This window comes from Eurosta solidaginis, unplaced genomic scaffold (genome assembly GCF_040869045.1).
Source record: "Eurosta solidaginis isolate ZX-2024a unplaced genomic scaffold, ASM4086904v1 ctg00001093.1, whole genome shotgun sequence".
In the NCBI taxonomy this organism is placed as follows: domain Eukaryota; kingdom Metazoa; phylum Arthropoda; class Insecta; order Diptera; family Tephritidae; genus Eurosta; species Eurosta solidaginis.
The window spans coordinates 146,795-162,281 of record NW_027136996.1 but is presented as its reverse complement, the minus strand read 5'-3'; the positions used below and the strand labels follow the sequence as shown (position 1 = coordinate 162,281).

The following is a 15,487-nucleotide window of genomic DNA, read 5'->3' as shown; positions in this document are numbered from 1 at the left end:
GGACCAAGACGGATCCGAAAACCATGCAGAAATATTTCTTGAAGGGTCCATAAATGATCCCGAAAAAGTCCCGAAATTACCCTGACGGGATCCCGAAAGAAATGATTTCGGAAGGCTCCCCAAATGATCCCGTATTAGTCCGGAAATTACCCTGACGGGATCCCTAAAACCATCCAAAAAAGAAATTGTGAGAGTTATTTATTCAACAGAGGAAGGATTTGCAGTAAATTCGTTAAAGTATAATGTACATAAGCTGCTGAATTATATTTTTTTATTTTGTATCCGAAACATCAATAAAGAACACATGACAAATCACGATGGATAGCAGACTTTGTGAATTGCCTAAAAATTATTACAAATACATTTTTTCCATTAGGTTTTTAGTTTTTGACAAAGTTTACTACTAAAATTGGGCATTATCATCAATAGGAAATGAAAAATTCTCGTTTGATTACACCTAAAATTTTTACTTTTAACCGCTAGTGAAGGCCATATGGGCCAGTGTGCCACTGCTTGACTAACAGGAAATTTTCATCTTTGACTTATTAAATCGGAATTCCCTTGCCTCTTTGACGTTGTGTTTGTATTGTCAATGATAAGTGACCATTTTGGCCAAAACATTGACTCTGAAATATAAAAGTTCATACGCATTTTGTGTGCAGTTCAGTTTTAAATTTTTGGTGAATAAGCTTTGTTGCCGGATTCGTGTTTTATGATGGGAAGCTTCGTAAGTTGGCGGCGAAATGTTGTACGTGAATAAATGTTGGGTTTTATCTGCTTTGGACATTTAATACTAAAAATATAATTCTTTCATTTACCGGTGGCAAATCGGAAGTAGTTATCGAAATGAAAAGATGTTTGAGAAAATTATCGAAATATTTAGAATAATTGTAGTCCAAAAACTGCAGAATCAGCCTCACAACAACACTATGATGAAACAAGTAAGGAAGGTTAAGTTCGGGTGTAACCGAAAATTACATACTCAGTTGAGAGCTATGTTGACAACATAAGGGAAAATAACCATGTAGGAAAATGAACCGAGGGAAACCCTGGAATGTGTTTGTATGACATGCGTATCAAATGAAAGGCATTAAAGAGTATTTTATGAGGGAGTGGGCCATAGTTCTATAGGTGGACGCCATTTAGGGATATAGCCATAAAGGTGGTTCAGGGTTGACTCTAGAATGCGTTTGTACGATATGGGTATCAAATGAAAGGTGTTAATGAGTATTTTAAAAGGGAGTTAATCTTAGTTCCATAGGTGGACGCCGTTTCGAGATATCGCCATAAAGGTGGACCAGGGGTGACCCTAGAATTTGTTTGTACAATATGGGTATCAAAAGAAAGGTGTTAATGAGTATTTTAAAAGGGAGTAATCCTTAGTTCCATAGGTGGACGCCGTTTCGAGATATCGCCATAAAGGTGGACCAGGGGCGACCCTAGAATATGTTTGTATAATATGGGCATCAAACGAAAGGTGTTATTTTAAAAGGGAGTGGGCCTTAGTTCTATAGGTGGACACCGTTTCGAAATATCGCCACAAAGGTGGACCAGGGGTGACTCTAGAATGTGTTTGTACGATATGGGTATCAAATTAAAGGTATTAATGAGGGTTTTAAAAGGGAGTGGTGGTTGTTGTATAGGTGGTCGCATTTTCGAGATATCGCCATAAAGGTGGACCAGGGGTGACCCTAGAATTTGTTTGTACAACATGGGTATCAAAAGAAAGGTGTTAATGAGTATTTTAAAAGGGAGTAATCCTTAGTTCCATAGGTGGACGCCGTTTCGAGATATCGCCATAAAGGTGGAGCAGGGGTGACCCTAGAATTTGTTTGTACAATATGGGTATCAAAAGAAAGGTGTTAATGAGTTTTTTAAAAGGGAGTAATCCTTAGTTCCATAGGTGGACGCCGTTTCGAGATATCGCCATAAAGGTGGGCCAGGGGTGACTCTAGAATTCGTTTGTGCAATATGGGTATCAAACGAAAGGTGTTAATGAGTATTTTAAAAGGGAGTGGGCCTTAGTTCTATAGGTGGACGCCTTTTCGAGGTATCGCAATAAAGGTGGGCCAGGGGTGACTCTAGACTTTGTTTGTGCGATATGGGTATCAAATGAAAGGTGTTAATGAGTATTTTTAAAAGGGAGTGGACCTTCGTTCTATAGGTGTTCGCCTTTTCGAGATATCGCCATAAAGGAGGACCAGGGGTGACTTTAGAATATGTTTGTACGATATGGGTATCGAATGAAAGGTGTTAATGAGTATTTTAAAAGGGCGTGGGGCTTAGTTTTTAGGTGGATGCCTTTTCGAGATATCGCCATAAAGGTGACCAGGGTGACTCTAGAATGAGTTTGTACGATATGGGTATCAAATTAAAGGCATTAATGAGAGTTTTAAAACGGAGTGGTGGTAGTTGTATATGTGAAGGCGTTTTCCAGATATCGACCAAAATGTGGACCAGGGTGACCCAGAACATTATCTGTTGGATACCGCTAATTTATTTATATATGTAATATCTGCCAAGATTTTAAGGGTTTTTTATTTCGCCCTGCAGAACTTTTTCATTTTTCTTCTACATAATATGATAGGTGTCACAACCATTTTATAAGGTTTTTTCTAAAGTTATATTTCGCGTCTATAAAACAATCCAATTACCTTACCATGTTTCATCCCTTTTTTCGTATTTGGTATAGAATTATGGCATTTTTTTCATTTTTCGTAATTTTCGATATCGAAAAAGTGGGCGTGGTCATAGTCGGATTTCGTTCATTTTTCATACCAAGATAAAGTGAGTTCAAGTAAGCACGTGAACTAAGTTCATTAAAAATATGTCGATTTTTGCTCAAGGTATCGTGTTAACGGCCATGCGGAAGGAAAGACGGACGACTGTGTATAAAAACTGGGCATGGCATTAACCGATTCCGCCCATTTTCACAGAAAACAGTTAACGTCATAAAATCTATGCACCTGCCAAATTTCAAAAGGATTGGTTAATTTTTGTTCGACTTATGGCGTTAAAAGTATCCTAGACAAATTAAATGAAAAAGGGCGGAGCCACGCCCATTTTGAAATTTTCTTTTATTTTTGTATTTTGTTGCACCACATCATTACTGGAGTTGAATGTTGACATAATTTACTTATATACTGTAAAGATATTAAATTTTTTGTTAAAATTTTACTTTAAAAAATTTTTTTTTTTTAAAGTGTACGTTTTCCTTCTCCGATTTTGCTAATTTTTAATAAGCGTACATATAGTAATAGCAGTAACGTTCCTGCCAAATTTCATCATGATATCTTCAACGACTGCCAAATTACAGCTTGCACAAATTTTAAATTACCTTCTTTTAAAAGTGGGCGGTGCCACGCCCATTGTCCAAAATTTTACTAATTTTCTATTCTGCGTCATAAGTTCAACTCATCTACCAAGTTTCGTCGCTTTATCTGTCTTTTGTAATGAATTATCGCACTTTTTCGGTTTTTCGAAATTTTCGATATCGAAAAAGTGGGCGTGGTTATAGTCCTTTTAAATAGCGATCTGAGATGAGTGCTCAGGAACCTACATACCAAATTTCATCAAGATACCTCAAAATTTACTCAAGTTATCGTGTTAACGGACGGACGGACGGACGGACGGACATGGCTCAATCAAATTTTTTTCGATCCTGATTATTTTGATATATGGAAGTCTATATCTATCTCGATTCCTTTATATATGTACAACCAACCGTTATCCAATCAAACTTAATATACTCTGTGAGCTCTGCTCGTTGTCATACAGCTCGGGTGAAGAAGCTTCGAGCTTACAATCTCATTTAGCGATTACATTTAACGGTTAACCAGAAAAGGCAATTCGGGTGATTGCGGATAACAACTTTTATACAAGAAGAATAAAAGGCTTTCTCAGTGAGATATGTTTTGTTTTTAATCATTTTAGTCTTTGTCAGTGATTAATTTTTATTTTCAAACGTTTTCTCACTATCACTGAGATCGTGTATAGTGATTTATTGCATAAAGGGCCCATTATTGATACTTAGCATAGACTTGACTTGGCTTGAGAACTGTCACAGTTCTGTTAAATGAACATTGCATATTACTGATCACTCAAAACTTAGCAACACTTAACTCGATTTAGAAGTCTGGTGAATTTTGATTTTCTATGTAAGTTCTAAGTGACGTTTACATTTTAAATGCTATTTGTTTCTTTCCATTTCATTTTGGCATTTTGTCAAACAAATTGACATTTATTGATTATGATGCCAGATTGTATGCGTCAAGTCAAGTCTATGCTAAGTATCAGTAATGGGCCTTTTAGGCTTTTTAAAACTGTTAAGTTGCGACCGTAATAGGTTTCGGTAATGGTGAACCTCTCTTCTTTTATGATAAAATTAACATTATATGGGTATGCAAATAATTGTTATTTTTCAAGGTGAACAGCATATCGTCTTTGTCCGGATCGCGGCCACTATTTCTTAACAATTTCTTAATTGTTCGGGATAATTTTGAGATCATTGAAGGGTTCTTATTATTTTTATTTAACTTTATATTTTAGTTACTTTGATCTTTGTAATTTTCAAATGTATTATCAATATTTTAATTTTCAATATTGATTTTTCAATTTTCAAAAATTTTCATTATTGTGAAAAATAAAAAATAAAATAGACGCATACGTTTAGGCGTTTTAAAAAATATAATTTAAAGTTTTGTTAAAATAATAATACGTGGTTTCAATTACTACATTGGCGATCTCTGCCTATTTTAAAAAATTGTGTGTGTGATCATACAAATATTTAAAACGATTTTAAATATATAAATTATACGGGATTCCTAAACGCAACTGTAGTTATTATGGAACATTCTTAAATTAAAATTTTGCAAAGTAGACGATTTTTCTTGTTCATTGCAGTAACTTGGTGTGGTGGAATTATCAAAAACGTTTTTATTTTGAGGTCATATTTGACCAAGATAATTCAGACGGCTGTTCAATTCGATAAAAATCGCAATATAGTGCACACCGCCACAAATTATACAATTTGTATTAAAAAAAAAAAAACTAAATAAACAATATAACTCTATGAAAAGTATATATATACTCAATTTAAGTCGTACCATAATCGACATTTGCTTCTAACACCTGCTATGCATTTTTGATTTGGAACCTATGATTTCTTTGAGCAAAAGTCATTTATGCGTTTGTGCGAATGAAACGTTCTATTAAAATATTTAACTTAATTAAATCACATAAAATTAACGAAAGTTATTAGAAAGGAGGTCCACATTTGTCAAATACAAATGCTTCAAAATAGTGAAACCAGCATCAATCAATCTGTCAGAGGCTCAATCCTTTCTAAAGCCATTGAATAATTTAATCAATCAATTTTAAAGCCATTGCACAATACATTGTCCAATTTCATCAATCAATTTTAAAGCCATTGCACAATATTAAAACCATCGTCAAATTTCATCAATCAATTTTAAAGCAACTACACAATTTAATAGGGAACAAAATTTTGGAAGAAGAATTTTGAGGTTGGTTTGTTCTAAGTTAAATATATATATATTGTTTATGTAATTGATATTAGAGAAAAATTGTAAGTTTACAAACGGCGATGGTTACTAGGACATGTTTCTGAATTTCAAAATTCAGTTATTGAAAATCTAGTTAAAACCACTTCTTTAATGTGTGAAAGTTTTCAGAAACTTTCTTTGGAGTTAGCAGAAATTAAAACAGAAGTGTATAGGAATAAATCTAGGTCGCGTTCTAATTCTAGGAATAATTTTAGAAATTCTCTTAGGCATCGTTCTAACTCGCTTAATAATCCAAATTGGTTGTGTAGATTTCACTACAAATTTGGAAATAATGGTAAAAGTTGTGAACAACCTTGTTCTTATAACAAAAACAAAGATTCAACAAACTAAATTCTTCCGTTGTTGCAGCGACGAACAACGGAAATTTAGAATTTTCGACGCGTCGCTTATTTATTTTTGATAGAGAAAACAAACAAAATTTTTTAATTGATAGTTGAGCAGAAATTTCGGTATTACCCGCGTCTAAATTTCCTCGTACGAAACGTTCAGACATAATTCTCACTGCAGCTAATGGCTCAACAATTGCCACTTACGGGAAAGGCTTTTAAACGTAAATTTGGGTTTAAGACGTGAATTTCCCTTTACATTTTTGATTGCGGATATAGCCATGCCAATAATTGGCGCTGATTTTCTTTGTAAATATGGTCTTCTTATAGACATTAAACATAAACGTTTAGTAGATCCATTAACCAATCTCTCAGTTAATACAGTATCCTACTTTTGTGATATTCCATTACCTAAATTATTTGTGGTTGACAATAAATTTACAAAATTATTAAAAGAGTTTCCGTCACTTATTTCAGAGCCAGATTATACTAAACCTGTTAAACATACAACAGTTCATCGACTTGTAACAGAAGGTAGTCTTCCATTTTCTAAGCCCAGGCGCTTAGATCCGGTAAAATACAAAGTCGCGAAAACGGAGTTTGATTTCTTAGTTAAAACAGACATTTGTCGGCCTTCAAATTCTTCAGTAGCATCACCACTTCACCTTGTACCTAAAAAAGAGATGAATGATTGGCGTCCATGTGGTGATTTTAGAAGATTGAATATTGTAACTGTTCCTGATCGTTATCGCTTACCTCACATTCAGGATTTTAAATACCTTCATAATAAAAATATATTTTCAAAATTAGATTTAGTTAGGGCATATCACCAAATTCCTATGGCTGAAGAAGATAATTATAAAACTGCTATTACAACTCCTTTCGGTATGTTTGAATTCATGAGAATGCCTTTCGGATTTAGAAATTCTGCACAAACCTTTCAAAGATTTATAAATGAGGTAGTAGGTGACTTAGATTTTGTATATGCTTACATTGACGACTTACTTATTGCAAGTAAAGACGAAGAACAACATTTAAAAGATTTACGTATCCTTTTTCAACGCCTTACAGAGTACGGTTTAAACATTAAACCAAGTAAATGTACTTTTGGTGTAACAAATATAGATTTTTTAGGATATAACATTTCTGGAACAGGTATTCGACCTTCCGATGAAAAGGTATCAGCTATTCGCAATTTCGAACGTTCAAAATCAGTTAAGCAGGCACAGAAATTTATTGGTATGGTAAATTATTATCATAGATACATTCCAAAACTAGTAGAATTTACAAACAAAATTTATGAGCTAATTAACAAAGTAAGTAAGAAACGTGACAAAACTTTGGTATGGGACGAGAATTGGAATGAAGCTTTTGAATGCATTAAAGATAAGTTTGCATTTACGATATTGTTAAATCATTTTAACAAAAATGCTAAATTATCTTTAATAGTAGATGCATCTAACACAGCTATTGGGGGCGTTATACAACAAAATTACAATAATAAAATTGAGCCCATTGCATTCTTTTCTAAAAAACTTTCTCCAACTAAAATAAAATATAGTGCTTTTGATAGGGAGTTATTGGCGATTTACTTAAATATAAAACATTTTAGATATCTGTTGGAAGGAAGACAATTTACAGTTTATACAGACCATAAACCTTTGACTACTGCTTTAAATTCAAAAACAGAACGAAGTCCCAGACAAACGAGACACTTGGAATTTATAGCACAATTTACTGATGACATACAATACATTAAAGGAGAATCCAATGTTGTAGCAGATACGCTATCTAGAGCTTTTGAGGTTAATGCAATATATAATACAGAACTGAATTTTAAAATTTTACAAACTGAACAACAAAAAGATGATGACTTAAATCAACTTGTATCTGAATCTCAATATCTAAATTTAAAACTAATTAGTATTCCCATTTTAAATTTTAATATTTGGTGTGAAATTTCAGGAGACACTCCTAGGCCATTTGTACCGAGTAATTTGCGAAAGACAGTATTTGATATTTTACATGGAATAGCACATCCGGGTACAAGAGCTACACGACGGCACATAGTTAAAAAATATTATTGGCCTAATATGAATAAGGATATTAATATTTGGTCAAAAGAGTGTCTTAATTGTCAAAAGTATAAAGTTTATCGTCATACAAAATCCCCTGTTGTCAAAATTCAAATTCCCAAGAATAGATTTGAACACATCCATTTAGATATAGTTGGACCATTACCTATTTCAAAAGGACATCGCTATATTTTAACGATTATTGAAAGATTTACCCGTTGGCCTGAGGCATATGCATTAAAAGATATTTCAGCAATTACAATTGCAAATAAGTTTTTTAGAGAATATATTTCTCGATTTGGAGTTCCGTTAAAGATAACAACTGATCAAGGTAGCCAATTTACATCGAAATTGTTTTCAGAGTTAACTAAATTACTTGGTAGTCACCAAAATACAACATCCGCATATCACCCTCAAGGAAATGGTATGGTTGAAAGGTTTCATAGACAATTAAAGACTACTATAATAGCTAGAGAGGACACAAATAATTGGTATGACGAGTTACCTGTCATATTACTTGGTTTGCGATCTATTTACAAAGAAGATAATTCGGCTACACCAGCGGAAATGGTTTTCGGTCAGAATTTACGTTTGGCAGGGGAACTTGTTGTGCCATCAGCTAAAAATTTCTCATCAACTGAGGTTTTAAGTAATTTACGTGAACATTTTCGAAATGTTAGATCAAATTTAAGTCATCATAAAGATGCTGATACTGGAATTTATGTTCCAAAAGATCTTCAAACTTGTAACTTTGCATTTGTTCGAGTCATTAATAAACATTCATTACAACAACCATATGAAGGACCTTACAAAATTGTGGAAAAAGACCAAAAATGTTTTAAACTTGAAATAGATAATAATATTAAAACTATTCCTATTGATAGATTAAAACCTGCAATAATTTAAAACAACGGACACAAACAACACCAAGAATTTACATAAAAAGAGAGTTACATTTGTTTAATGATAAATTTTCTTGAAGGGGGAGTAATGTAGGGTTCTTATTATTTTTATTTAACTTTATATTTTAGTTACTTTGAACTTTGTAATTTTCAAATGTATTATCAATATTTTAATTTTCAATATTGATTTTTCAATTTTCAAAAATTTTCATTATTGTGAAAAATAAAAAATAAAATAGACGCATACATTTAGGCGTTTTAAAAAATAGAATTTAAAGTTTTGTTAAAATAATAATACGTGGTTTCAATTACTACAATCATTGCGAGACTTTTTGTAGTAATGCTTTCAGGAAGTCGTTCGGGAACATTTCGGGGTCTATTTTTGGACTAATTTAAGATCGCTTCGGGATATTTTTTGGATCAATAGTGACTAATAATAAAAAATTTAGCATAATTTTGAAAAAAATCATTTACAAATACGAAAAGTCTAACTATTATCGGATAATCTAGATTTGTTATCAAAAGTATATCGATTTGTTATTGATTAGTTATCGATAAATTACCGGTTTGCCATCGGAAAAATTTTAATTTTTCTTCGAGGATTTATCTGTAAAATATCGAATTGTTATCGCAACTTTTCGACAACAAATGAATATATTTTCTATAAAAAACTAATATTTTTCCGATGATAAATCAATATTTTTTCTTGTTATCGATTGGTTCCAAAAAAAAAAGTATATTTGCTGTGTGAAAAATATTCAAAATATCGAATTGTTATAGCAAAAATATCGACTTGTTTTCGAAACCGATGTTTTGTCGGTAACTTTTCGATAGAAATATTTTCGATATATAATCGATATATTTTGACAAAAAATGGAAATTTTTCCGAAATAAAATCGAAATCTTTCGATATTTTTACGATATCAATTCGATATATTTTCGATAAAAGTTCAATACCTTTCCGACAACAAATCGACACTTTTCTATAAAGGAACCATATTTTTTCATTAACAAATCGATCAACGTTTAAATCTACTCAATAAACACACTTTACAAGGTTGCATTTGCAGTTTGAAATAATTTATTACGCAATTTTTTTTAAATTTGCATTTTATTATATGATAAATTGCGAAATAAATTTGCCAAATGGTATAAATTGGCAATTTGGTGTGTGTTGGTACACAGTATAACAGAGCGTATTTTATCGGTAATCGGTTGGTCTCGTTCACTGACCATTTCTTTTATTTTGCTTCTCTGTCAGAAACCCATGGTTCAACTATATGATTGGCTCATTCTACAGCAACAACATACCTTTGTTCAGGTTGTCAAAATCTGTGTGTTGGTGTTAGGCGAATGGAATGGAGGGAAAATAAGACGCTAAATTAGATGCATTTACTAAAAATAAACTTAAAATGTTGTGAAATATTTGTTAATAAAAAATTTAGCACGACGGCAAAAACGAATTGACAATTTGTTTTGGTACATTTTGCGTTTGCGTTGTATGATTTTTTTCACCCTCAGAAAATCACCAGCTTGCTGCAAAACTGCTCGTCGGAATATTTGCTTCACCTATAAGAGCGCATTTCAAAAAATTCGGTGGTGGCGGCTTTGAAGGTGGTTATGCAGGTGCCTTTGCCACAAGCAATGTTATAAACAATTCTCAACTGGCACCAGTGCAGGTACCGGTACCGGTTCCAGTTCCAGTGCATGTGACGAAATTTTTGCCTGTACCAATTCATATATCGCGTCCTCTGAAGTATGGCCTAACAGTGGTTGGGCTGGTGGTTTTGGTGGTGCAAGCGCTTCGGCGTCGGCATCTAGTTTCGGTGGAGGATTTGGTGGTTTCGGCGGTCAAGGGTTAGGATATTTCGGCGGAGAAAGCTTTGGAGGTTTTGGTGGCTTCAGACATCGTTAAAAATTTTTATTTATTTTTATATAATTTTTCTTGTTATCAATATTTATTTATATACTATTTTATTAAATTATTAAAATGGAGTTATGACAAAAGGTGACGCGTATTTTATTTCAAATATCTTGCTATCTTTGCGATAATAATTTTTAATTGACACCAAGGCATTTTTCCAGTGCATTCTCTTTCCAAATAACTCTGGCTGTCCAAGGAAAAGGAATGTAAATAGTGGAGATGGGATATAGTCTCAATATGATTTTTATAAAGATAGTGAAATAGTCCAAAAAAACAATCCTGAAAGCGTCGACACCATCGCAATATGATAATTCAAACAATTTTAAAATAATGTGAAGATATTTCCCAAATGATCCACAGATGGGGCCAGAATTATCTCAGATAGGAATCAGCTAAAATTGCGTAGGTGGTTAAGCGCCAATTAATGATGATAAAGATGCTCCGAAGATAGTCCTGAAACCATACCGAGAATAATCGTGAAAATATCCCGAAATATATTCGAAATAAACCCCATATTAATCCGCAGATAATTCAAAAACGGTTCCGGAATGATTTCGAAACTTTCCAGTGTTTCCGAAAACAATGCCCATAAGATCTGGGATAGTCACACCATGATGCCAAAATGGCTCCGAAATAGTACAGTATTTCTGAAATCAACCCCATGAAGAGAGTCCCGCAATGATGCCAAAATAGTTTGAAAATAGTCCGGATATAATACCAAAATCACTAATGTAAATAATACCGAAGTGATCCCGAGATAATTCAAAAATAATCCCAAAATTGGTTAGAAGTGATGCCGACATTATTTATAAATCAATTCGAAATAGTTCGGATGACTAAGGCGTGGGACCTCCTCTTTTTCGAGAAAGAATATAGCCAGGAGATCTTTTGCAGGCTATTCGCTATCTGAATTCAAAATATCAGCGAAATCTGTTAAGCCGTTTTGGATTGATTGTGTCACAAAGAAAAACATCTCAATTCATAAAGATGGTAAAATATTTTAAATAGAGTATCGGAGTATCTTTAAAAAACAAAAGCTTCAAACAGACAAAAAGTGGGAAAAATACTACCAACAGCTATAGGAATGAACAATTAAAACAACAAGCTAAGAAGAAAAACGACAATAGCAAAAACATCTACAGAAATAGCAATAAACAAACACAAACATTATCAAAATAACAAGCACCATCACTTTAAAAATAGCATTAAAATCAACAACAAGGCAAGTGTAAAAAGAGAAATACCAAAAAGCATAACAATAAAACACAAAAACCCAAACAAGAAAGATACAAAAAACACAACAAAATTTCACAATAAAGGAGAAACAAGCAGCCTGCGGATCTTGATCTGTCACAACTGTTGTGTGTGTTGCTTTAACATTTTTAAAAACCCTTTTTTCCTCACTTCGGCCCCTAACACTCTCTTATGCTGCTCTTAAGTTCCATATCCATCCTTCTACAGCTCTCCTTTTATCTCTACCCTACCTTCTATAATTCCCACCCCACCCTCACCAAACACTGAAAGTATATCAAAATGGAGCCTAGAGCGCTATTTCGGTCCGGTATCTCCCAATGCTGCCCGACTAACCAACCCACCCCCAACCCGTTTTCTTTATACCTAGGTTCACTATGCCAAATATTGTATACGTATATGAAGGATGTCTATTCGAAATATTGGATATCTTTTTCGGCTATATTAGGATATATAGAAAACTGGCAAGCCTTTAAGCCCCCGGGCCTGTCGTTTCTGAGGGGGCCGCAATTTAGAGGTACTAAGACATTTTTTTTTTAATTCCGGAGTCTTTAGTTCTTCCATGTGCAATTTTTAAGCCGAATTTCAAAAGCATTTCTTTTTAATATTATAGTGAAGTGTGAAAAATAATTAGAAAAGTTCTTTTCCTTAAAATTTAAGAATAAATATTTCATTTGGCAGCTGGCACAAAACCATTCAGGTTCTGCATCCCGTTCGACTATTGTTAATGATTTTTTGCCTGGGCCTTCGAACAGTGAGGAGACAATAAAAACATCAAACAAAAATATATGTTTACATGAATCCGAAATCGTAAAGTTTCGTGGGGACACTTACATAAGCATACTTTCTGCAGTTAAACTATAAAAATATTTTATAATAAAATTTCAAATCAAAAATAAATAGTGGTGTTCTCATTTTAAGTGGTCTAAAACCCACAACACTAATGAAGGTTCATCTTGAAAAAGTATTCCAACAATACCACCAACTCTGTATCAAAGTGCAGATTATTTAAACGACTTCGACATCGGTACCGTGAATAATGAGTTGTTGCGATCTGAAGAAGTGAACGAAATATTTCATCGACGAAAAAGTGTCTTGTATTTTCCACGTGATCGTCAGGACGAGGCATTTCCTATCTCGTTGTTAAACAGAATCTTGCCAAATGGAGAGAAAGTGGAGCGTGACTGGTTGATGCGGAATAATAGCAATGCTTTTTATTGCCTACCATATCGTCTGTTAAGCACTAATACTTTAAATCGACCTAAAATTTGTTGTCCTGGCAGATATTCGAAATTGCAGGTGGGAAGAAGCTATACGATAAACTGCCAGCACACGAAAATACTCAAGATCACATTAAATGTTATATTCAATGGCGATCTTTACAAAATCTAATTCAAAAAGAGGCTACAATTGATATACTTATTAATGAACAGCTAATCACTGAAACTCAAAAGTGGAAAGAAATATTATATAGAACACGTGAGGGAAACTACATATCGTTAGCTTAATGTGAAAATGTGCTAAGTCAACTTTTACGAATTTTACAGGAGACGAAAAAAACTTAATAACTTTTGAAATAACCTTCTTTTTTCCAAAACTGTGAATGAAAATACCTTAATTGCAATGCTTTTGAGTGTAGAAGCTTTAAAAAAGTTAAATAAAAGTCATGTATGCCAACCCAGCAGCTATTTTATGACTTAGCACAATTTCCGCACTCATAACGAATTTTTTCTCCAGACCTAACACTTTTTACTCAATATGTTTTCCCATCACTCCTCACATTTAATGATTGAAATAAAACCCTAAAACTGTATATTGCACAAAAAATACTATTTAGAGCCAAGCACAGCTGCTCAACTGCGGTGTTGAAAATATTGGACGATATACGGGTGCCTTTTGATAAAAATCAGCTCACGTTGCTCTGTCTATTAGATTTTTCGAAAGCTTTTGACTCTGTCAATCACCAGTTGCTTTGTAACAAACTGAGAAAATATTTTGGATTCAGTGGAAATGCAGTGAAGATTATGGATAGCTATCTGACCGGTAGATGCCAGCAAGTAAGCACGGGCTACGAAATATCGCAGTCAAAATGTTTAACTCCACAAGGTTCGATCCTTGGACCCCTTTTATTCAGCCTGTTTTTAAATGACCTTTTCCTAGAGTGCAGTTACGTTAGAATGCATGCCTATGCTGATGATGTGCAAATGTACATATCTGATAGTATTAGTAACACCAATGACCTTTGCGCTAAATTAAATGGAGATTTGTTGAAAATGTCGCACTGGGCTAGCAAAAATGGTCTCTGCCTCAACGCAGGTATATCGTTATTGGTAATATTGGTAATCTACCTATCATACATATTGATAATAACGTGATTAATATTGTTAACAAGGTTAAAAACCTGGGATTTGTTGTTAACTCCAGTCTTACTTGCGTTAATCATGTTAATTTCATGGTAGGGAGGGTATACTGCACACTCCGAAATCTAAGACAGTCGTCAATATTTACGCCAGTTGCCATACGTAAAAAACTTGCAGCTCAACTATTGTTGCCGATAATAACCTATTCAGAGTTGGTATACAATAAATTAGATTCCTGTTCCGCTCATACAATTGATGTTGCGTTCAACCACATAACGTGATATGTGTATGGCCTATGTAAGTATGACCATATTTCTGCTTGGAGAACTAAGCTTCTTGGTTGTGAAATCCATGCTTATTTGAAAATGGGAAGTTGTATTTTTCTTGTTCAGCTGATTGCCACAAAAATGCCCTCTTATCTATATGAAAAGCTTGTTTTTCCTAGGTCTAGTCGTTTGAATGATTTAATCGTGCCGAATTTCAACTTTGTGGCTTCAGCAAGACTCTTTTTTGTAAATACTATACGCACTTGGAATTCCAGACCGGCTGCCACAAAGAACCGTATAAACCAAAGGAACTATAGACAAATTATTTATCAATATTTTTCAACATAATTTGCTTAAATTGGCCACCTATAAAACTATTAATTACTTACTTATCTTAGATTGTATTATCTTTTATTAATTTACTTTTCTGTATATGTTTTATGTATAATGATTTCCATGAATAGTATAATATTATATACTCCTAACTGGATGTTTAGTTTTGATATAATTTTTAAATAAAAACTGAAATTTTTGGTTGAGCTCAAGGCCGGGTTTTGTTAAATAAAACACTTGGATGTGTATTTTATTTTGTTTTTATTTTTCAATATTTCGACTTCAGTCTGAAGTCATCCTCTGGAATCTTAAGCTACGCTTTGAAGACTTCAAAATCTCCACTGAAGTCGAAATATTGAAAAATAAAAACAAAATAAAATACACATCCAAGTGTGTTATTTAACAAAACCCGGCCTTGAGCTCAACCAAAAATTTCAGTTTTTCTAAACACTAACGGCCAATAAC

The 15,487-nt window shown here is 33.4% G+C and overlaps 1 long non-coding RNA gene across 1 annotated transcript; it reads left to right on the top strand.

Moving 5' to 3' along the window:
- The first annotated feature begins 664 nt into the window (after window positions 1–664).
- LOC137235994 (uncharacterized) lies at window positions 665–10,898 on the top strand. The gene is made up of 2 exons (XR_010948198.1): window positions 665–727; window positions 10,410–10,898. It is a non-coding gene; the product is annotated as an uncharacterized lncRNA (long non-coding RNA).
- Window positions 10,899–15,487: the final 4,589 nt, after the last annotated feature.